The sequence below is a fragment of the Pinus tabuliformis genome, chromosome J (assembly GCF_031772625.1).
Source record: "Pinus tabuliformis cultivar Carrire ecotype Pingquan chromosome J, CPIR1, whole genome shotgun sequence".
In the NCBI taxonomy this organism is placed as follows: domain Eukaryota; kingdom Viridiplantae; phylum Streptophyta; class Pinopsida; order Pinales; family Pinaceae; genus Pinus; species Pinus tabuliformis.
The window spans coordinates 10659405-10684622 of NC_142295.1; positions in this window are offsets into that span (position 1 = coordinate 10659405).

Here is a 25218-nt window from a genome sequence, read left to right on the forward strand (position 1 = left end):
TTTCAGAGCTTTTCGCACTATATTTGCATATGATATGAGGAAATTGGTCTTTTTGCAGACTCCTAAATTACATTCAAAACAGGTGACCTGGGGAAAATTGTCATAACTTTCTCTCTGAGCATCGGATTGAAATTTCATCAGAAGTTATAGGAAGAAGACGAACTGTAGTTTCTTTTGTATATTTTTCAGAGCCAAAGGTCGAAACAGGGACACGTGGCACGTCGTACAAGTTCGCTCCACTGAACTAGTCTATAATCAGGTCACTGTGGGATATTTGGCATAACTCCTCCTTGGAGAATCCAATTTGGATCAAATTGGTGGCATTGGAAAGAGGACAAATAGGGCTACTGCAGGTCACAATTTCAAAACTGGATGATCCGAAATTACAGAGATACATCAGACGCAATATCGAGCTCCTACAAAGTGAAAAAAGGTGTGTAGAATTTTTTATATTCTTGCTTAAGCTTGGTTTGAAAAATTATTTTGAAGGAATTCAAAGGGCATAGTAGAGAATTATTATCGGTAACTGATGCCCCGAGGAAAGAAAATGCAAACACCTAGTAAGCAACCTGAAATCTCTAGCATGACTCATGAAGAAGAGGAAGAAATGCTACATCATATATCAAAATTACAAGACCAAGTGCGAAAAATGTCACTCTCACAAAAGCCAAAAGAAGCTAAGATAAATGGCGTGGAAGCTAAGATGAATGGAATGGAAGCTAATATGGACAATTTGAAGATAGATTTGAACAAAAATTTGAAGACAGGCATGGCAGATTTGAAGACAGTTTTGACAAATTTTCTACAAGAAATACTTACTAATGGTGAAAGGGTAGTAAAGGAAACTCATGATGCGAACAAAAGAAATGTTAATCATGATTTCATAGACTCTAATGTTGATTGAAGACCCACTATATTCCAAAAATCGATATGGGGAAGTTTGATGGCAAGGATCCCGCAACATGGATATTACAGATGGAGCAATTTTTCGATCTCAATAATGTGCAAAACACACAAAAGGTACGCATTGCAACTTTATATTTGGAACCAAATCAGTTTGTATGGTATCAATGGCTTTGCTCTCGTAAACAAATATCACTTGGGCAATTTTTACGGAAGAATTGACAGCACATTATGAGGATACAAAAAGCAACACTTTTTTTAGCCAATTGATAAGTCTCAAACAAAAGGGTTCAATAATGGAGCACATTGAGGAGTTCCAAAAATTGAACATAAGGGTAAAAAATATTCCAGAGGAGCATAGGATTGAAGTGTTCATAGGGACTTTAAAGGATAATATCCAACATGATGTTCGCCTTTGGGAACCTGATTCATTAGAGAAGGCATTCAGGTTAGCAAGAAAAATGGAAAGCAAAATTATGGCAACCAGGAAGCATACCACTCACAACTATAAAGATGGAAGTGTTGTTGCCCCTAGTCTTTCACAACCTATAAGGTTGACACTACAATAATTGGAAGAAAAAAGAGAAAAAGGGCTTTGTTACAATTGTGATAGCAAATACACTAAAGGTCATAAGTGTGCTGAAAAGAAATTATTCTACATAGATTGTGAAGAGAAAGAAGGAAAGGAGCAAGAAAGGTCAAAAGAAGAGGATATACTCCAGGAACAAAGCCTAGATAAAGAAGAAATCAATTCGACCATATCTTATAATGCATTGGCTGGTTTACCACTCCTCAAACCATCAAGATAGAAGGACAAATCAAGAAGAAAAAGGTAATAGTGTTGATTGATTCAGGAAGTACACACAATTTTATTCATTGTAAGGTAGCAAAAGAATTGAATTGCTTCCTATATCCAGCACCAGAGTGTCAAGTGATGGTTGCAAATGGAGGAACAATAAATTGCTCTGGAAAGTGCCATAATATCAAGCTATCCATGGGAGAATATGTATTGACTAGCCTAATGCTTTCCATTCCAATGGGAGGTGCTGATGTTGTACTAGGAGTCCAATGGCTACAATCCTTGGGTACAATAGCTTTTAATTTTCAAGAACTTTTCATGAAATTTTCTATGGAAGGAAAGGAAGTTGAATTAAGGGGTATTGCAAGGAAACCGGGAAAGATAATCAGCTCTAACGGTATGACAAAGCTTCTAAAAAAGGAACAAAGAGGTGTAATTGCACAATTATGTTCTCTAGATGTTTCCACATCAAATTCATCTATTTCTCCAGATCTCCAAAAAGTCTTGGACAATCATTCTAAGGTATTTGAGACTCCCAAAGGTCTCCCACCTATTCATGATCATGATCATGCTATTCATCTGATTCCAGGAAGTGTTCCTCCAAACATCAGGCCGTATAGATATACCTATGCCCAAAAGAGTGAAATTGAACGTATGGTTGCAGAAATGCTAGAAGCTGGTATAATTCAACCTAGTCAAAGTTCTTTCTCTGCTCCAGTAGTATTGGTGCACAAGAAGGATGGATCATGGTGCATGTGTCCGGATTATAGGGAGCTCAACAAGCTCACTATTAAAGATAAGTTTCCCATTCCTATCATTGATGAATTACTGGATGAATTGCATGGATCAATTTACTTCACCAAGTTGGATCTCCATTCAGGATATCATCAAATCAGAATGAAGACTGAAGACATTCCAAAAACAACATTTAGAACTCATGAGGGTCATTATGAATTTTTGGTCATGCCTTTTGGCCTTACCAATGCACCTTCTACATTTCAAGGTTTGATGAATTCCATTTTCAAACCCTTCCTTAGAAAATTTGTGTTAGTATTTTTTGATGATATACTAATCTACAACAAGTCTTGGAAGGATCATGTTGAACATGTTGACAGGGTGCTACAACTATTGGAGGAGAAACAATTATATGCAAAAAGATCCAAATGTTTCTTTGGAGTACAAGAGGTGGAATATCTGGGTCATATTGTATCTCATGAAGGAGTTAAGGTAGACCGTAGCAAAATTAAAGCCATTAAGGAATGGAAAATCCCCACATCCATAAAGCATCTGCGAGGATTTCTCGGGTTGACAGGGTATTATCGCAAGTTTGTTAAGAATTATGGGAGAATAGCAGCACCTCTAACAACATTATTGAAGAAAGATGCATTTTCATGGACTCTAGAAGCAACAAAGGCCTTTGAACATCTTAAAGAGGCAATGTGCCAAGCACCAGTCTTAGCTACACCGGACTTCACAAAAACCTTTATTGTGGAATGTGATGCTTCAGGAAATGGAATTGGTGTTGTTTTAATGCAAGATGAAAGACCCATTGCTTTTGAAAGTCGTCCAATCAAGGGAAAGTTTTTACACAAAGCTATTTATGAGAAGGAAATGTTGGCAATACTACATGCACTTAAGAAATGGCGACCCTACCTAATGGGAAGACACTTCAAGGTAAAAACGGATCATGATAGCCTTAAATACTTTTTAGAACAAAGATTATCCTCTGAAGAGCAACAAAAGTGGGTCACAAAGATGTTGGGTTATGACTTTGAAATCATCTACAAAAAAGGGAAGCAAAATGTGGTGGCAGATGCACTCTCAAGAAAGGATGAGGATGTGGAAGCATTGTTGTGCTCCATTTCTATTATCCAACCAGATTGGATAAACGAAGCAAGGGAGGAATGGAAGAATGATGAAGAAGTGTGGGCACTTATTCGAAAGTTACAACAAGATTCCAGTACATCTGATACATTTAGCTGGCAAAATGATTCGTTATGGTACAAAGATCGCTTATACCTCTGTAAGAATTCCCAACTCAAGCAAAAGATTCTTATGGAATTGCACACTTCTCCCTTAGGAGGGCACTTAGGATTTTTAAAAACTTACCACAGGGTTAAGAAGGAATTTTTTTTGCGATGGCCTTAAATCGGATATTCAAAAGTTTGTGGTAGAATGTTTGGTTTGCGAACAAAATAAAGTTGAAACAATTAAGACCCCGGGTCTATTACAACCTTTATCCATTCCAAGCCAACGTTGGGAGGAGGTTTCAATGGATTTTATCACAGGTTTACCCAAGTCTGAGGGAAAGAGTGTCATCATGGTGGTAGTTGACAGACTTACCAAGTATGCACACTTTTGTGCATTATCACATCCATTTAAAGCCAGTACAGTTTCTACTGCATTTATGGAAACAATTCAAAAGCTACATGGAAACCCAAAGATTATTGTAAGTGACAGAGATCCCATTTTCACTGGAAATTTTTGGACAGAATTATTTTCTTGTCTCAGTACTCAGTTAGCTCATAGCTCATCTTATCATCCTCAATCTGATGGGCAAACTGAGATAGTAAACAAATGTTTGGAAGGATATCTTCGTTGCTTTGTATCTGAAAAACAGACACAATGGGTCAAATGGTTGCCTCTGGCTGAATGGTGGTATAACACTTCCTTCCATACAACAACAAAAATGACCCCATTTATGGCACTTTATGGATATCAGCCACCATCCATCACATCATATTTAAAAGAAAATTCTAAGGTTCAAGCAGTGGAACATCACATTGAACATCAACAACAAGTCCTCCAACTCTTAAAGGATAACCTCGTGTTGGCGCAGAATAGAATGAAACAACAGGCAGATCAACATCGCAATGAAAGAAGTTTTGATGTAGGTGATTGGGTATTCCTACGGCTACAACCATATAAACAAATGTCCCTTAAGCAAGCTAAGAAGGATAATAAATTATCACCAAAGTATTATGGTCCGTACAAGGTGTTGCAAAAGATTGGTACTATGGCATACAAATTGGAGCTTCCTGCAGCTTCTCGAGTGCACCCAGTTTTCCATGTTTCATGTTTAAAGAAGGTTATAGGCGACAAGCTCCCAGTTCAAACAATATTGCCAGAACTTGACGAGGAAGGAAAAATTATATTGGAACTGGAAGCAGTCACAGAAACAAGAACTCGACAGTTACGAAATCGATCAATTTCGGAGTATCTCATCAAGTGGAAGAACTTATCCATTGAATATTCCACATGGGAGGATGAGAATTTTATACAGAAGCATCCAGAACTACTCAAGTGTTGAGGACAACACTTTTTTGAAGGAGAGGGGCATGTTAGGCCCCTATAATACTAGTGATTACCCCATTACTATTGTAGTTGTATCCCTTATTAATATTGTTGTGCCCCTATTGTCCCCATATTGTTATTACTGTGCCCCATAGAATCCCTCTATTGTTATTTTTGTGCCTTTATATTATTATTGTTAGGTCGGCTGGGTTATATTGTGACACCTTAGACTCCTATATATAGAAAGGAGGTTTTGTCATTTTAATCATCCAAGAATTGTTCATTTATGTAATGTAAAGGAGGTTTCCCCCTCGAAGAGGCTGAATTCTAAGGCGTTGATCTATCTTTTCTATCTTTTTGTGAGCTGGTTTCATAATAGCGTTGGTCCTAAAATTTAGGGTTTCAGTCAACCTTCTCCATAATTGAATCAGGGCAGTTTTTCTTCCATTCTTCAGGGATGTTTCAGTATGTGTTTCATGATGAGTACACTTCACAGCTGTCAAAATTTGGGCACTTCAGGATGTAGAACAGGAAGTGAACAAGAGGTGTGACAAAATACTATGTAACACTCAGGTTGAGATGGACTTAGGCAACTTGGTTCTTCTTATGTCATGTATTGTGACGGATTAGGATTGACATCCTATGTCAAGTACATAAACATGGATAAGGAGAATGGTGGATTGGATAAGCATCATGATGGATTAGGATGGAAATACTAAGTCAAGTACATGGACTTGGATAAATAATGGACCGATGGACAGGAATTTCCTTGAGGGAAATGGTCTGATGGAGGACATACTCCAGGTATCCTAGGTGGAGTATGTGTCTTGAAGAGGCAATATGGTGTCTCACCGAATGCTTGCCAACATTGTGCTTTGACCTTGTGGAGAGATAGAGTGTACTTGTCAAGGCCTTGGTAAGGTGACAATGCTTGCTATGATTATACTATCATCATTGATGCTTATCACTATGGATCCCTTTTTATGTCAATATTTCAACTTTAGATATACCTGTTGAGTCATTATGAATACCTCCCTAGTTAAGAGCGAGTGTTGGAGAATGTAACTAGTGTAGGTATTCATAATGAAATATATTTATTAATGAAATTATTTTTATTGTTTTATCAAGCATGTTCTTCATGATTTATAAGTAAAAAAGAGTCAAAATAATATGTATTTGAGTCATGTCATTTGACATTTTGAAAAGATAGAAAAATATTTTTCTTTTGGTCTATCATAGTCAGTCAAAAGGTTTAGGTCAACCCTCTCTCTGTTAAGTCAGCCAGTGTGGCTATTGGATACCTCTTGGACAACTATTTAAAGACACCTAGTTGAGCTCATTTGAAGGAAAAGCAAGTGATTAACAAGAAGTTTTATCTTTGTAGCAGAAAGAAGAAAAACAGGTTGAGATTCTCAGAACAAAAGGAAGTCAAGAAATAAAGAAAAGGAAGATTTAATTTTGTGATATTCCTCCCACACGTGTGAATAATTTGAAGTACTATGACAGGGCTGAAGATCCATTACAGGACTGAGAAGTTTTTCTAAAGTTTTGTGCTAGGACCAGGCATTTATAGTACCTTGCAATTTGTGACAAGGCTAAAAGTTTGAAGCTCCTTGGATTTTACAAACGAGACCGAAACTTCAAGCTGTTTGGAGTCTATAATAGAGACACAATTTGACTTTTACAACCAAGTCGAAATTCTGAATAATGTACTATTGACTACCATTGACTTTGACTTCGAGAGGAGGGCTGACTTGGAACTTTTTAAAGTAATCTTTGGTTTTGGTTTAGATATATCATTTTGACGTCATTCAATAAGAAGAAGTTTGTTGGGTTTTCCCCCTTGTGGGTATTTTTCCCTAGCTTGAAAGCCTAAATTTTTGTGTCTCTTGTTTCTTTGTGATCTTGGAAGACTAGTATTTTATAATTGCTTGATGAAGAAGGAACAATAAATAACAGAAGTTAGAAGATTAACTCTCACAAGTAATCATCAAGTAAAAAAATCAATCATCATCTACATTTCCTTTGATTTCCTAACAAGCCAAAATGTAAAATTCAATAACCTGACATCAAAATTTATTCTAGGATGGAGATTTAGATTATGAACATCATTTGTACTTTTATTTTGCAATTCCAAAACTGTATTTACAAATGCAACTTCTTCTTACAAGCCACCTATATCCCTTCTCCCTGCCTTATCAATTATCACATTTAGTGCTCTCATAACTGTTGAAAATGGCAACAAGAAATGATAAAAATAGAAATGCTATAAATAGCATCTCAGGTACCAGTGTTGGATATAGCAACAAGGAATGATAAAATAGAAATGCTAAAAATAGCACTGCTATAAATAGCATTTCGGGATAGATTCCAATTTTAGTTAGTCCCTAAACTAAAATTGAGAATTAAAATTCGAATTTGATCTTAGCAGTTGTTTGTAAAATAATTAATTAATTCATCTTGAGTTAATTAGTTGTAGAAAATCAAACATGAAGTCTATGTGAATACATGCAACAATTTCTCCATTGATTGAGGAAGTTATCCCTTGATTAAAGGAGATCAGGATGAGTTGTACTTTGAGTTGTAATTAGTTAGCTCAGTTATCTGAGTTAAGTCCAGTTAGATTAGTTCCAATAGTTTATGGAATTAATTGTGAGTTCAGTTAGTTAATGCATGCATGCATGTAACTGCTGCACTTCAGATAACTGAATATTCTCTCATAAATAACTCATGCATGTCAGTTTAGTCAGAGACCCAGTTGAGATCAGAGGAAGGGACAATGTACTATCAGTTGGAGGATTTTTCCTATATAGGAAACTCATCCATGCAGAAGGAATTATCTCCTTCAGGATTGCGCAGTTATTTCAGAGGTCAGTGTTGTGTGTGAGGTGAGAATCACATAGGTTGCAGCTGGAGGACCTAGGAGAAACTACGCAAGGAAATAGGAGGCTTGGAGGACTGAAGGAAGGCATATGTGTTGTCTATTCTGTCTATGAGCAGCAGTGAGGGATTGTACTAAGAGTTGGATAGCTTGAGAGCTAAAGCTTTGTGTAATCCTGAGATATTTCCACTTGTATGATAATACAGAGATCAGGGTTTTTGGCTGAGGCTTTCCCCAGAGTATTCTTCTGTGTTCATGTGTGATTGCTTTCTCATTCTCTGTTATATGTGTTCTATTTGATCTTGCTCAAAATCGATTAAGCTTCCACAAGTTTGTTTGTAGAAGTAGATCAAGTATTTTGCTTTAGTATATTGCATTATCAGGTGATCTACAGTGGGAAATTCTACAATAACTAGTGGAGTACCTTTCTAATTACATGTTCTTTTGAAGGTATTTACAAGTATTTCTAGAATTTTTAGACTTCATACTTTTTGGCATAAGACGACCCATCACACTTCTGGTGAGTCACTCTGATTTGGAATCCCAGATGAATTTGGAGCTCTGAAAGTGCATATCGTTTTCAATGTCAATGGCCTCCTTTCCTTGATATTGCACTGTCAAGTGCCCTTTAATGTCATCTACAGAAAGCATCCATTATTGATTGTAATTCTGTACACAATACTCTTCCAAGCCTCATCGCCTCTTACAATTTCCAATATCAAAGCATTTCCATAGAAAAGAGATTTGTTCGATGATATCTTTCTGACCCCCTTTGTCAAAAAAATTATCATCAGATAACCCTCCATCCTCATTTTGACCTCGACACTTCAATGATACTATCCAAATGTATCACAAGTTCCAACTTAACAACCTTGATTGTAAAGTAAAATAATGATCATTTCCAAATGATGAGATGGATGTCAAGAGAAACACATGAAGTTTCAACAAATCTTAGCTCATGCCATCTATGTCTCCATATTAGCTAATAATTCTTGATAAAAATAACATCTATTTGACATTCTTTCATCATGGCAAGAATGCATAGAAGTGATGAACTTCCTTAATTCACAATAGGATCCTGAACAAGCAGAGATAATTCATGATTTTTTTTTTTAATCTTTGGTTCCACTTGTTTTCCTCTCCAAACTTGGTTAAATTTTTCAGATAACTTTTATTATTTTATTTGCTTAGGAACCCACTTCATGCCACTTCTGCAGTCTTGTGCTATATGTCCAAAATTGTGACATTGATAGCATTCTACATTGAACTTGAATAACAGAGCAACTGAATTATAATAACCATTGGGGATTCTATCTTGTCTGCTTGCAATCTTCCTTCTAGGGTTTTGATGATAACCTTTCTAATCATTCTTGTAGTATGCTCTACAATCTCTAGCTTTATGACCGAAATTAGTGCAAGAATAACAATAACCAAAGAATAAGGTTTGATACCTGGATGAGAATAATTTCCTTGATGATTTCCCAAAGTTGCTCTATCTTGGAATACGTTCAATATTTGGTTGATTCTCACAATTGCTTGCAATGATAAAAGATTCATTGAAGTGATTAGAATAAATTTTAGGAGGGGAAGCACTTGAAACATTCTTGTCTTTCATTATGATTTGGATTTTGGAAAATGATGATGTTGCTTTCATATTTTTCTTCCAATTTAGTCTTTGGAGATTCACCTTTATAACCAAGACCCATTTTATCAAATGGTGATCTTTGATGACTGAGAATGTCATCCAATGATTGAGAAATCTTTAGACTCTTGCATAACTTGTCAACTTCATTTTTTAATGAAACAATTTCTTCTTAAAGTTTCTCACAATCTTTTTTTTGTTCATCAATTGTATCTTTTTTGCTTCTTCTTGCTGAGATGTTAGTGAGATGATTTCTTGTTCATGTCTCCTTTCTTGTTGATGTTATTTCACTTAAAACTTGCAATAGTCCTTAGACTTTTCTTCTAGTTGGAGCCTTAGGAGAACAACTTCTTTCTTTATATAGTCAAGTTCTTGATTCTTCTCTTCAAGCTCTTTATTTTTTTTTGTCAATCTACTTATTTCTTTTAGAGCAGCCACAAGTTCTGTTTTAAGGTCCAATTCAACTTCTACTTTAGAGTTTTATTTATATTCATATTTTTTTTATACTCTAGGTGCCTTCATATATCTCCTTTGACTCTTGATCATTATCTTCTTCTACATATTCTGGTCCTTTCTTGGCTATCACAATGGTAGATTCTTCTGCAAAAGGCTTTTGCAAATTTTCCCAAAGAATTTTGGCTGAAGAACATTGACCCATATTACCTTTTATAAAATTTGATAGACTACTTAAGGTCACCTTCATGGCTTTTGTATTGTATTATTTTGACTCTTTTGTTACTATGCTTTCGGTAATTATTGATTCCCATACCTCATATCCTAGAGCCATCAAATAGTATTCCATTTTGTTGTTCCATGACACATTATTTGTTCCATCAAACAATGGAGCTTTTCCAACCCTATTTACTTTTGATTTCATGACTGTGGAGGGGATATATTCAGAAGGTTTGGAGCCTTTCCTTCTTGACTTTTCCATTTCTGTTCCTAGGATCTACCTTCCATTTCTTAGGATGTGCTTGAAGGAATTGAATTTGATACCAATTGTTGGAAATACGAAGGGCGGGGGAGGGGGGGGGGGTGAATCAATATTTCTTACAATTGTTATATTATGCCAGTTAAATTTTTCACATGTAAGAATCATTATTAATACTGTTTTTTTTTTAAGAATAATAATGAGGACTCCAATCCTCTTTTACAAGATTTAGGCTCCAACCTATTCAAAAATTCCAATTCAAGGCTCCAACCTTGAACGAGGACTCCAATCCTCTGGATCAAATCCAAGCACCAACCTAGTCTATTTGAGGATTCCAATCCTCTAAATCTAAGTCAGGCTCCAACCTGATCTATATATGAGGACTCCAATCCTATTAAGTTAATATAGGCTCCAACCTTTCCAAAATATCGTCTTCGATAACTACTCCAAAAGGGTCTAGAAAATTTGCTTCAATAACTACTCATCAAGTCTTGCCTTCAATAAATTTTCTAATTTTCTAGCTAACCTTGGCAAACCATCTCAAGGTTAAAATGAGATAACAAGTGCTCTGATACCAACTTGATCTGAATATTGGGCAAACTTGTTAATGCTATGCAAGCTCCCTCATCAGTAATAAAAATGTGTTTAGGATTGTCTCAAATTAACCAAAATGTGAAGGATTATGTGTCAAGTATTGAGTGTATTTTATGAGAAATTTATGAGATTAATTAGTTGTTTAAAAAACATATACAACAAGTAAATTGCAGAGAATTAAAACACAACAACCCATAACACAAAGCTGATAAAGGAGTTCACCCCTCCTGGGCTACATCTCCTTGGACCTGCTTCAATGGCTAGGCCCTGTTTGGATTAATGGTTAATTCTCTGATTACATGCACCTATAATGATCCAATGTCCTTGAAACCCACTCCATTGGATTCAAAAGACCCAAAAACCCCAAAAATGACTATCCAAGCTCTGCAATTGGACTTCAGCTGATCTAGGCTTGACCTCCTCTCCTGATGTCCCTAGGCTTCCTTAAACTTCAACGTAGAAAAATTACATACGTGAGTGCCTTTATGTCTCTGAAACCTTATCCATTGTGTTCAGAGCATCCAAATCATCTAGGAATGACTCTTTCTGAGCCAAAATTGGTCGAAATATGCCAAAGTTATGGCCTCTTCAGTTTTCCCTAGGAAAACTCCACCAAAACTGGAGAAACTCCAGTTAACCCCGCCAAATTTGGAGTAGTTTCAGATTTAGTGGACTTGCCAAGTTAAATCGAAATTAATTAAAAGTTAAGCACAGTTTAATTAGCACTAATCCTCCACTCAGCGCTTAATCCTCATGGTTAGCACTTAATGCTAGTGGTTAAAGGTTTATTGTTCACATGTGGTGGCAAATGCTAGTGGTTACCCGACGGTTAGGCTACTTGGCGATTACGTAGATTCTAGCGATTAAGGTTACCACGTTCACATGTGGCGGTTAATGTTATAGTTACTTCCCAAACTCCACGTGCTCAAACTTTAAATACCAAATGCGCCCGTTGATTGTTAAGTCCAATGGTTGTGGTGTAGTGGTAATGCATTGTGCTTGTGTGGGCGAGGTCACGTGTTCGACTCCCTGGCCTGCCAATAAACTTTCAATTGACCTTTGAGAGGGCACGTGGCGGCCTCCGGGATTCCCACGTGTCACTCTCTCATTAGTTCACCAAATGTGCTTTGACCAATTACATGCCGCCACTTGTCAAAATCTGGCTAAGCCACCTGTGGGAATATTTTGGGAATTCCCTGGAATTTTTTTCTTCTGAATGGGCTGTACGGATTCCTAGTCAGCATCCCAGTCAGCCTGTACCAAAATTTGCATGTTTGACCAAATGCTCAGAACGTAATATCTTTCTCATACGAACTCCGTTTTGAGAGAAATGAGTTGCATTGCGATCGTATCGCCAAAATGGATGCGGTCATTCAGGTTTTGATCAATTTTGAGCACTTTTTTTGGAGAAATTTTTTTCCCCTAATCCAGATTTCGATCACTCATTCCCACTGATAGGATTTTGGACCCACAAAAGCTGTTTATCTGATGAGAGATGAATACTCTTCTCCTTCCCAAGTTATGTTAATTGATTCTACCTGGAAAAATCTCCATGACAACCACTTGGGTTCATGAACATGCCTTGCCTTGCAAATGGCTTGGTACTTCAACCAATGTTCTTGTTTTGTTGCTGACCGAATCCAACACTTGCTGGCTGCTTACTGATTAAACAACCTGCTGTACCAAAGCGATCCCTCAGTGCTTGGAAAGCTGATTGATGGCCTTCCCACTGAGAATCATGTTCCTCCTTTGCAACACATGCATTCAATGCAAGTTTCTCCTTGGAAACCACTTCCAAGTTAAGCCCATTTGAGTGAACTACAATAATGAGTTCCAATATCAGTAATAACAAGAAAATAAATGACCATTATTTTACCTCCACGGTTCCAAATTCCACATATGGAAGAATGCATTCGCCATCTCTTTCACTTCTTGGTGTCAACACATCAAATTGAATTGTAGACCATTTGATATTTTACAAGGGCTGCAATTTTTTTTGGCATTTTTGTCCATTTTCGCTTCTTGATTCCATCATCCTCCAGTATTAACATGATGCTCATGTCATGATTTGAGAATGAAGGCTAATCACGAGCCTCTTTCTCAAGCGTGGACCATCCAAAATCCTGCGACCTCGTGTCACAAGAAACACCAATAACCTTGAAAAACACTCATTCAAGAATATAACTTGGAGACCTCTTCCTTTTGCTTCTTGAAAGCAACAAATGTCACATCATGTGAACATCGCCATGTACTCTTACATATTGGTGTATAAACCATATTGGTGTTTAGTCGATGGTTTATTAAACACAAGTCGACAAAACATGCTTCTTCAAACAACTGACTCTCAAGTCAAGAAAAAGCATGTACAAAAATTTGACGATTTACAACAAGAATTCCACATTCTCATGAAATAATTCGTCACATCTCCCTTTCGTCTTTGGAGACAAAATCAACTCTTCTAGGTCAATATAACATACATGTAACAATTAATAGATTACACAAGCTGACACTCATGCATGTGAAAATGATCAACATTCTCAAGTTGACAACATACATGTTAAAAATGCAATCAATCAACCCCAACCATTCACTCAAGCATGTTCATAGACTCCTGAATTACATTCAAAACAGGTGACCTGGGGAAAATTGTCATAACTTTCTCTCTGAGCATCGGATTGAAATTTCATATGAAGTTATAGGAAGAAGACGAACTGTAGTTACTTTTGTATATTTTTCAGAGCCAAAGGTCGAAACAGGGACACGTGGCACGTCGTACAAGTTCGCTCCACTGAACTAGTCTATAATCAGGTCACTGTGGGATATTTGGCATAACTCCTCCTTGGAGAATCCAATTTGGATCAAATTGGTGGCATTGGAAAGAGGACAAAGAGGGCTACTGCAGGTCACAATTTCAAAACAGGATGATCTGAAATTACAGAGATACATCAGAGGCAATATCGAGCTCCTACAAAGTGAAAAAAGGTGTGTAGATTTTTTTATATTCTTGCTTAAGCTTGGTTTGAAAAATTATTTTGAAGGAATTCAAAGGGCATAGTAGAGAATTATTATCAGTAACTGATGCCCCGAGGAAAGAAAATGCAAACACCTAGTAAGCAAACTGAAAGCTCTAGCATGACTCATGAAGAAGAGGAAGAAATGCTACATCATATATCAAAATTACAAGACCAAGTGCAAAAAATGTCACTCTCACAAAAGCAAAAAGAAGCTAAGATAAATGGCGTGGAAGCTAAGATGAATGGAATGGAAGCTAAGATGGACAATTTGAAGATAGATTTGAACAAAAATTTGAAGACAGGCATGGCAGATTTGAAGACAGTTTTGACAAATTTTCTACAAGAAATACTTACTAATGGTGAAAGGGTAGTAAAGGAAACTCATGATGCGAACAAAAGAAATGTTAATCATGATTTCATAGACTCTAATGGTTGATTGAAGACCCACTATATTCCAAAAATCGAGATGGGGAAGTTTGATGGCAAGGATCCCGCAACATGGATATTACAGATGGAGCAATTTTTCGATCTCAATAATGTGCAAAACACACAAAAGGTACGCATTGCAACTTTATATTTGGAACCAAATCAGCTTGTATGGTATCAGTGGCTTTGCTCTCGTAAACAAATATCACTTGGGCAATTTTTACGGAAGAATTGACAACACATTATGAGGATACAAAAAGCAACACTTTTTTTAGCCAATTGATAAGTCTCAAACAAAAGGGTTCAATAATGGAGCACATTGAGGAGTTCCAAAAATTGAACATAAGGGTAAAAAATATTCCAGAGGAGCATAGGATTGAAGTGTTCATAGGGACTTTAAAGGATAATATCCAACATGATGTTTGCCTTTGGGAACCTGATTCATTAGAGAAGGCATTCAGGCTAGCAAGAAAAATGGAAAGCAAAATTATGGCAACCAGGAAGCATACCACTCACAACTATAAAGATGGAAGTGTTGTTGCCCCTAGTCTTTCACAACCTATAAGGTTGACACTACAATAATTGGAAGAAAAAAGAGAAAAATGGCTTTGTTACAGTTGTGATAGCAAATACACTAAAGGTCATAAGTGTGCTGAAAAGAAATTATTCTACATAGATTGTGAAGAGAAATAAGGAAAGGAGCAAGAAAGGTCAAAAGAAGAGGATATACTCCAGGAACAAAGCCTAGATAAAGAAGAAATCAATTCGACCATATCTTATAATGCATTGGCTGGTTTACCACTCCTCAAACCATCAAGATAGAAGGACAAATAAAGAAGAAAAAGGTAATAGTGTTGATTGATTCAGGAAGTACACACAATTTTATTCATTGTAAGGTAGCAAAATAATTGAATTGCTTCCTATATCCAGCACCAGAGTGTCAAGTGATGGTTGCAAATGGAGGAACAATAAATTGCTCTGGAACGTGCCATAATATCAAGCTATCCATGGGAGAATATATATTGACTAGCCTAATGCTTTCCATTCCAATGGGAGGTGCTGATGTTGTACTAGGAGTCCAATGGCTACAATCCTTGGGTACAATAGCTTTCAATTTTCAAGAACTTTTCATGAAATTTTCTATGGAAGGAAAGGAAGTTGAATTAAGGGGTATTGCAAGGAAACCGGGAAATATAATCAGCTCTAACGGTATGACAAAGCTTCTAAAAAAGGAACAAAGAGCTGTAATTTCACAATTATGTCCTCTAGATGTTTCCACATCAAATTCATCTATTTCTCCAGATCTCCAAAAAGTCTTGGACAATCATTCTAAGGTATTTGAGACTCACAAAGGTCTCCCACCTATTCATGATCATGATCATGCTATTCATCTGATTCCAGGAAGTGTTCCTCCAAACATCAGGCCGTATAGATATACCTATGCCCAAAAGAGTGAAATTGAACGTATGGTTGCAGAAATGGTAGAAGCTGGTATAATTCAACCTAGTCAAAATTCTTTCTCTGCTCCAGTAGTGTTGGTGCACAAGAAGGATGGATCATGGTGCATGTGTCCGGATTATAGGGAGCTCAACAAGCTCACTATTAAAGATAAGTTTCCCATTCCTATCATTGATGAATTACTAGATGAATTGCATGGATCAATTTACTTCACCAAGTTGGATCTCCATTCAGGATATCGTCAAATCAGAATGAAGACTGAAGACATTCCAAAAACAACATTTAGAACTCATGAGGGTCATTATGAATTTTTGGTCATGCCTTTTGGCCTTACCAATGCACCTTCTACATTTCAAGGTTTGATGAATTCCATTTTCAAACCCTTCCTTAGAAAATTTGTGTTAGTATTTTTTGATGATATACTAATCTACAACAAGTCTTGGAAGGATCATGTTGAACATGTTGACAGGGTGCTACAACTATTGGAGGAGAAACAATTATATGCAAAAAGATCCAAATGTTTCTTTGGAGTACAAGAGGTGGAATATCTGGGTCATATTGTATCTCATGAAGGAGTTAAGGTAGACCGTAGCAAAATTAAAGCCATTAAGGAATGGAAAATCCCCACATCCATAAAGCATCTGCGAGGATTTCTCGGGTTGACAGGGTATTATCCCAAGTTTGTTAAGAATTATGGGAGAATAGCATCACCTCTAACAACATTATTGAAGAAAGATGCATTTTCATGCACTCTAGAAGCAACAAAGGCCTTTGAACATCTTAAAGAGGCAATGTGCCAAGCACCAGTCTTAGCTACACCGGACTTCACAAAAACCTTTATTGTGGAATGTGATGCTTCAGGAAATGGAATTGGTGTTGTTTTAATGCAAGATGAAAGACCCATTGCTCTTGAAAGTCGTCCAATCAAGGGAAAGTTTTTACACAAAGCTATTTATGAGAATGAAATGTTGGCAATACTACATGCACTTAAGAAATGGCGACCATGCCTAATGGGAAGACACTTCAAGGTAAAAACAGATCATGATAGCCTGAAATACTTTTTAGAACAAAGATTATCCTCTGAAGAGCAACAAAAGTGGGTCACAAAGATGTTGGGTTATGACTTTGAAATTATCTACAAAAAAGGGAAGCAAAATGTGGTGGCAGATGCACTCTCAAGAAAGGATGAGGATGTGGAAGCATTGTTGTGCGCCATTTCTATTATCCAACCAGATTGGATAAACGCAGCAAGGGAGGAATGGAAGAATGATGAAGAAGTGTGGGCACTTATTCGAAAGTTACAACAAGATTCCAGTACAAATGATACATTTAGCTGGCAAAATGATTCGTTATGGTACAAAGATCGCTTATACCTCTGTAAGAATTCCCAACTCAAGCAAAAGATTCTTATGGAATTGCACACTTCTCCCTTAAGAGGGAACTTAGGATTTTTAAAAACTTACCACAGGGTTAAGAAGGAATTTTTTTTGCGATGGCCTTAAATCGGATATTCAAAAGTTTGTGGTAGAATGTTTGGTTTGCGAACAAAATAAAGTTGAAACAATTAAGACCCCGGGTCTATTACAACCTTTATCCATTCCAAGCCAACGTTGGGAGGAGGTTTCAATGGATCTTATCACAGGTTTACCCAAGTCTGAGGGAAAGAGTGTCATCATGGTTGTAGTTGACAGACTTACCAAGTATGCACACTTTTGTGCATTATCACATCCATTTAAAGCCAGTACAGTTTCTACTGCATTTATGGAAACAATTCAAAAGCTACATGGAAACCCAAAGATTATTGTAAGTGACAGAGATCCCATTTTCACTGGAATTTTTTTGGACAGAATTATTTTCTTGTCTCAGTACTCAGTTAGCTCATAGCTCATCTTATCATCCTCAATTTGATGGGCAAACTGAGATAGTAAACAAATGTTTGGAAGGATATCTTCATTGCTTTGTATCTGAAAAACAGACACAATGGGTCAAATGGTTGCCTCTGGCTGAATGGTGGTATAACACGTCCTTCCATACAACAACAAAAATGACCCCATTTATGGCACTTTATGGATATCAGCCACCATCCATCACATCATATTTAAAAGAAAATTCTAAGGTTCAAGCAGTGGAACATCACATTGAGCATGAACAACAAGTCCTCCAACTCTTAAAGGATAACCTCGTGTTGGCGCAGAATAGAATGAAACAACAGGCAGATCAACATCGCAGTGAAAGAAGTTTTGATGTAGGTGATTGGGTATTCCTACGGCTACAACCATATAAACAAATGTCCCTCAAGCAAGCTAAGAAGGATAATAAATTATCACCAAAGTATTATGGTCCGTACAAGGTGTTGCAAAAGATTGGTACTATGGCATACAAATTGGAGCTTCCTGCAGCTTCTCGAGTGCACCCAGTTTTCCATGTTTCATGTTTAAAGAAGGTTATAGGCGACAAGCTCCCAGTTCAAACAATATTGCCAGAACTTGACGAGGAAGGAAAAATTATATTGGAACTGGAAGCAGTCACAGAAACAAGAACTCGACAGTTACGAAATCGATCAATTTCGGAGTATCTCATCAAGTGGAAGAACTTATCCGTTGAATATTCCACATGGGAGGATGAGAATTTTATACAGAAGCATCCAGAACTACTCAAGTGTTGAGGACAACACTTTTTTGAAGGAGAGGGGCATGTTAGGCCCCTATAATACTAGTGATTACCCCATTACTATTGTAGTTGTATCCCTTGTTAATATTGTTGTGCCCCTATTGTCCCCATATTGTTATTACTGTGCCCCATAGAATCCCTCTATTGTTATTTTTGTGCCTTTATATTATTATTGTTAGGTCGGCTGGGTTATATTGTGACACCTTAGACTCCTATATATAGAAAGGAGGTTTTGTCATTTTAATCATCCAAGAATTGTTCATTTATGTAATGTAAAGGAGGTTTCCCCCTCGAAGAGGCTGAATTCTAAGGCGTTGATCTATCTTTTCTATCTTTTTGTGAGCTGGTTTCATAATAGCGTTGGTCCTAAAATTTAGGGTTTCAGTCAACCTTCTCCATAATTGAATCAGGGCAGTTTTTCTTCCATTCTTCAGGGATGTTTCAGTATGTGTTTCATGATGAGTACACTTCACAACTGTCAAAATTTGGGCACTTCAGGATGTAGAACAGGAAGTGAACAAGAGGTGTGACAAAATACTATGTAACACTCAGGTTGAGATGGACTTAGGCAACTTGGTTCTTCTTATGTCATGTATTGTGACGGATTAGGATTGACATCCTATGTCAAGTACATAAACATGGATAAGGAGAATGGTGGATTGGATAAGCATCATGATGGATTAGGATGGAAATACTAAGTCAAGTACATGGACTTGGATAAATAATGGACCGATGGACAGGAATTTCCTTGAGGGAAATGGTCTGATGGAGGACATACTCCAGGTATCCTAGGTGGAGTATGTGTCTTGAAGAGGCAATATGGTGTCTCACAGAATGCTTGCCAACATTGTGCTTTGACCTTGTGGAGAGATAGAGTGTACTTGTCAAGGCCTTGGTAAGGTGACAATGCTTGCTATGATTATACTATCATCATTGATGCTTATCACTATGGATCCCTTTTTATGTCAATATTTCAACTTTAGATATACCTGTTGAGTCATTATGAATACCTCCCTAGTTAAGAGGGAGTGTTGGAGAATGTAACTAGTGTTGGTATTCATAATGAAATATATTTATTAATGAAATTATTTTTATTGTTTTATCAAGCATGTTCTTCATGATTTAGAAGTAAAAAAGAGTCAAAATAATATGTATTTGAGTCATGTCATTTGACATTTTGAAAAGATAGAAAAATATTTTTCTTTTGGTCTATCATAGTCAGTCAAAAGGTTTAGGTCAACCCTCTCTCTGTTAAGTCAGCCAGTGTGGCTATTGGATACCTCTTGGACAACTATTTAAAGACACCTAGTTGAGCTCATTTGAAGGAAAAGCAAGTGATTAACAAGAAGTTTTATCTTTGTAGCAGAAAGAAGAAAAACAGGTTGAGATTCTCAGAACAAAAGGAAGTCAAGAAATAAAGAAAAGGAAGATTTAATTTTGTGATATTCCTCCCACACGTGTGAATAATTTGAAGTACTATGACAGGGCTGAAGATCCATTACAGGACCGAGAAGTTTTTCTAAAGTTTTGTGCTAGGACCAGGCATTTATAGTACCTTGCAATTTGTGACAAGGCTAAAAGTTTGAAGCTCCTTGGATTTTACAAACGAGACTGAAACTTCAAGCTGTTTGGAGTCTATTAATAGAGACACAATTTGACTTTTACAACCAAGTCGAAATTCTGAATAATGTACTATTGACTACCATTGACTTTGACTTCGAGAGGAGGGCTGACTTGGAACCTTTTAAAGTAATCTTTGGTTTTGGTTTAGATATATCATTTTGACGTCATTCAATAAGAAGAAGTTTGTTGGGTTTTCCCCCTTGTGGGTATTTTTCCCTAGCTTGAAAGCCTAAATTTTTGTGTCTCTTGTTTCTTTGTGATCTTGGAAGACTAGTATTTTATAATTGCTTGATGAAGAAGGAACAATAAATAACAGAAGTTAGAAGATTAACTCTCACAAGTAATCATCAAGTAAAAAAATCAATCATCATCTACATTTCCTTTGATTTCCTAACAAGCCAAAATGTAAAATTCAATAACCTGACATCAAAATTTATTCTAGGATGGATATTTAGATTATGAACATCATTTGTACTTTTATTTTGCAATTCCAAAACTGTATTTACAAATGCAACTTCTTCTTACAAGCCACCTATATCCCTTCTCCCTGCCTTATCAATTATCACATTTAGTGCTCTCATAACTGTTGAAAATGGCAACAAGAAATGATAAAAATAGAAATGCTATAAATAGCATCTCAGGTACCAGTTTTGGATATAGCAACAAGGAATGATAAAATAGAAATGCTAAAAATAGCACTGCTATAAATAGCATTTCGGGATAGATTCCAATTTTAGCTAGTCCCTAAACTAAAATTGAGAATTAAAATTCGAATTTGATCTTAGCAGTTGTTTGTAAAATAATTAATTAATTCATCTTGAGTTAATTAGTTGTAGAAAATCAAACATGAAGTCTATGTGAATACATGCAACAGTTTCTCCATTGATTGAGGAAGTTATCCCTTGATTAAAGGAGATCAGGATGAGTTGTACTTTGAGTTGTAATTAGTTAGCTCAGTTATCTGAGTTAAGTCCAGTTAGATTAGTTCCAATAGTTTATGGAATTAATTGTGAGTTCAGTTAGTTAATGCATGCATGCATGTAACTGCTGCACTTCAGATAACTGAATATTCTCTCATAAATAACTCATGCATGTCAGTTTAGTCAGAGACCCAGTTGAGATCAGAGGAAGGGACAATGTACTATCAGTTGGAGGATTTTTCCTATATAGGAAACTCATCCATGCAGAAGGAATTATCTCCTTCAGGATTGCGCAGTTATTTCAGAGGTCAGTGTTGTGTGTGAGGTGAGAATCACATAGGTTGCAGCTGGAGGACCTAGGAGAAACTACGCAAGGAAATAGGAGACTTGGAGGACTGAAGGAAGGCATATGTGTTGTCTATTCTGTCTATGAGCAGCAGTGAGGGATTGTACTAAGAGTTGGATAGCTTGAGAGCTAAAGCTTTGTGTAATCCTGAGATATTTCCGCTTGTATGATAATACAGAGATCAAGGTTTTTAGCTGAGGCTTTCCCCAGAGTATTCTTCTATGTTCATGTGTGATTGCTTTCTCATTCTCTATTATATGTGTTCTATTTGATCTTGCTCAAAATCGATTAAGCTTCCACAAGTTTGTTTGTAGAAGTAGATCAAGTATTTTGCTTTAGTATATTGCATTATCAGGTGATCTACAGTGGGAAATTCTACAATAACTAGTGGAGTACCTTTCTAATTACATGTTCTTTTGAAGGTATTTACAAGTATTTCTAGAATTTTTAGACTTCATACTTTTTGGCATAAGACGACCCATCACACTTCTGGTGAGTCACTCTGATTTGGAATCCCAGATGAATTTGGAGCTCTGAAAGTGCATATCGTTTTCAATGTCAATGGCCTCCTTTCCTTGATATTGCACTGTCAAGTGCCCTTTAATGTCATCTACAGAAAGCATCCATTATTGATTGTAATTCTGTACACAATACTCTTCCAAGCCTCATCGCCTCTTACAATTTCCAATATCAAAGCATTTCCATAGAAAAGAGATTTGTTCGATGATATCTTTCTGACCCCCTTTGTCAAAAAAATTATCATCATATAACCCTCCATCCTCATTTTGACCTCGACACTTCAATGATACTATCCAAATGTATCACAAGTTCCAACTTAACAACCTTGATTGTAAAGTAAAATCATGATCATTTCCAAATGATGAGATGGATGTCAAGAGAAACACATGAAGTTTCAACAAATCTTAGCTCATGCCATCTATGTCTCCATATTAGCTAATCATTCTTGATAAAAATAACATCTATTTGACATTCTTTCATCATGGCAAGAATGCATAGAAGTGATGAACTTCCTTAATTCACAATAGGATCCTGAACAAGCAGAGATAATTCATGATTTTTTTTTTTAATCTTTGGTTCCACTTGTTTTCCTCTCCAAACTTGGTTAAATTTTTCAGATAACTTTTATTATTTTATTTGCTTAGGAACCCACTTCATGCCACTTCTGCAGTCCTGTTCTATATGACCAAAATTGTGACATTGATAGCATTCTATATTGAACTTGAATAACATAGAAACTAAATTATAATAACCATTGGGGATTCTATCTTGTCTGCTTGCAATCTTCCTTCTAGGGTTTTGATGATAACCTTTCTAATCATTCTTGTAGTATGCTCTACAATCTCTAGCTTTATGACCGAAATTAGTGCAAGAACAACAATAACCAAAGAATAAGGTTTGATACCTGGATGAGAGTAATTTCCTAGATGATTTCCCAAAGTTGCTCTATCTTGGAATACGTTCAATATTTGGTTGATTCTCACAATTGCTTGCAATGATAAAAGATTCATTGAAGTCATTAGAATAAATTTTAGGAGGGGAAGCACTTGAAACATTCTTGTCTTTCATTATGATTTGGATTTTGGAAAATGATGATGTTGCTTTCATATTTTTCTTCCAATTTAGTCTTTGGAGATTCACCTTTATAACCAAGACCCCTTTTATCAAATGGTGATCTTTGATGACTGAGAATGTCATCCAATGATTGAGAACTCTTTAGACTCTTGCATAACTTGTCAACTTCATTTTTTAATGAAACAATTTCTTCTTAAAGTTTCTCACAATATTTATTTTGTTCATCAATTGTATCTTTTTTGCTTCTTCTTGCTGAGATGTTAGTGAGATGATTTCTTGTTCATGTCTCCTTTCTTGTTGATGTTATTTCACTTAAAACTTGCAATAGTCCTTAGACTTTTCTTCTAGTTGGAGCCTTAGGAGAACAACTTCTTTCTTTATATAGTCAAGGTCTTGATTCTTCTCTTCAAGCTCTTTATTTTTTTTTGTCAATCTACTTATTTCTTTTAGAGCAGCCACAAGTTCCGTTTTAAGGTCCAATTCAACTTCTACTTTAGAGTTTTATTTATATTCATATTTTTTTTATACTCTAGGTGCCTTCATATATCTCCTTTGACTCTTGATCATTATCTTCTTCTACATATTCTGGTCCTTTCTTGGCTGTCACAATGGTAGATTCTTCTGCCAATTTTCCCAAAGAATTTTGGCTGAAGAACATTGACCCATATTACCTTTTATAAAATTTGATAGACTACTTAAGGTCACCTTCATGGCTTTTGTATTGTATTATTTTGACTCTTTTGTTACTATGCTTTCGGTAATTATTGATTCCCATACCTCATATCCTAGAGCCATCAAATAGTACTCCATTTTGTTGCTCCATGACACATAATTTGTTCCATCAAACAATGGAGCTTTTCCAACCCGATTTACTTTTGATTTCATGACTGAGGAGGAGATATATTCAGAAGGTTTGGAGCCTTTCCTTCTTGACTTTTCCATTTGTGTTCCTAGGATCTACCTTCCAGTTGTTAGGATGTGCTTGAAGGAATTGACTTTGATACCAATTGTTGGAAATACTAAGGGCGGGGGAGGGGGGGGGGTGAATCAATATTTCTTACAATTGTTATATTATGCCAGTTAAATTTTTCACATGTAAGAATCATTATTAATACTGTTTTGTTTTTAAGAATAATAATGAGGACTCCAATCCTCTTTTACAAGATTTAGGCTCCAACCTATTCAAAAATTCCAATTCAAGGCTCCAACCTTGAACGAGGACTCCAATCCTCTGGATCAAATCCAAGCACCAACCTAGTCTATTTGAGGATTCCAATCCTCTAAATCTAAGTCGGGCTCCAACCTGATCTATATATGAGGACTCCAATCCTATTAAGTTAATATAGGCTCCAACCTTTCCAAAATATCGTCTTCGATAACTACTCCAAAAGGGTCTAGAAAATTTGCTTCAATAACTACTCATCAAGTCTTGCCTTCAATAAATTTTCTAATTTTCTAGCTAACCTTGGCAAACCATCTCAAGGTTAAAATGAGATAACAAGTGCTCTGATACCAACTTGATCTGAATATTGGGCAAACTTGTTAATGCTATGCAAGCTCCCTCATCAGTATTAAAAATGTGTTTAGGATTGTCTCAAATTAACCAAAATGTGAAGGATTATGTGTCAAGTATTGAGTGTATTTTATAAGAAATTTATGAGATTAATTAGTTGTTTAAAAAACATATACAACAAGTAAATTGCAGAGAATTAAAACATAACAACCCATAACACAAAGCTGATAAAGGAGTTCACCCCTCCTGAGCTACATCTCCTTGGACCTGCTTCAATGGCTAGGCCCTGTTTGGATTAATGGTTAATTCTCTGATTACATGCACCTATAATGATCCAATGTCCTTGAAACCCACTCCATTGGATTCAAAAGACCCAAAAACCCCAAAAATGACTATCCAAGCTCTACAATTGGACTTCAGCTGATCTAGGCTTGACCTCCTCTCCTGATGGCCCTAGGCTTCCTTAAACTTCAACGTAGAAAAATTACATACGTGAGTGCCTTTATGTCTCTGAAACCTTATCCATTGTGTTCAGAGCATCCAAATCATCTAGGAATGACTCTTTTTGAGCCAAAATTGGTCGAAATATGCCAAAGTTATGGCCTCTTCAG